Genomic DNA, 861 nt, shown 5'->3' with positions numbered 1-861 from the left:
TGAGAACACCCGTCGCGCCCAGGCGACATTTGTCATCCGCAAAGTCCGCGATATGTTGATACAGTGTAGACCAGACCAAAAGGCGCCAACGTGCCGGTGGTTCAAAGCTCATACCCAGGTAACCAATCACTACCGAGGGGCCGGACCAGGGGTACGGTATGCAAATATCGGGGGCAATGATTTTCTTGTATTTGCATATGTCACAAATAAATGTCCGAACTCGAGGAGGGGGGGCTCTGAGCGTGATCACGGAGCAACTAAACCGTCGTTCGCTCTCAGAGATCCGCTTCCGTCGATATTGAAGACAATTTTCCTGTGTGCCGAGTCGTTTCTTTAACCTTGTCCGAGAAAATCTCTGACACACACTCACACACACGCGTGGAGGAATCCTGGCGCTGCTCGATGACCCCCGTGGGAGACGGCAGCGGGCCCCAAGCCATCAGAGAGGGTGGTTGGCTTTGCTCAAAGTGTGCGTTTGTGTGTCCTTGCCAACATACTGTACACACGCTCTCACACACACACGCGCGCGCACACGGATGAGGCCATATGTATTCTAACAGGAAGTCTGCCATAGTTTTAATTGTATCAAATGGTTGAACGTCATTCATGTATTGGATCACATGATCGGTGGTCACGGCACTTCAAGGCGGAAATTAGTGGTCTAAAAGTGATTTGAAATGATTAACATCGACAATATTTTGTGCTCATTTAAATAGTAATTTAGAGGGGTGCGGCTGTATCCTCTATTAGCAGTACTTTTTTTGTCTAATAATAATCATTAGTTGCTTATTTCATTTTTCAATAATTATGTGTGTGTGTGTGTGTGTGTGTGTGTGTATATATATATATATATATATATAT

Source organism: Hippocampus comes, unplaced genomic scaffold (genome assembly GCF_001891065.2).
Source record: "Hippocampus comes isolate QL1 unplaced genomic scaffold, H_comes_QL1_v1.1 scaffold315, whole genome shotgun sequence".
NCBI classification, from domain to species: Eukaryota; Metazoa; Chordata; class Actinopteri; order Syngnathiformes; family Syngnathidae; genus Hippocampus; species Hippocampus comes.
This window is presented reverse-complemented; position numbering follows the sequence as displayed.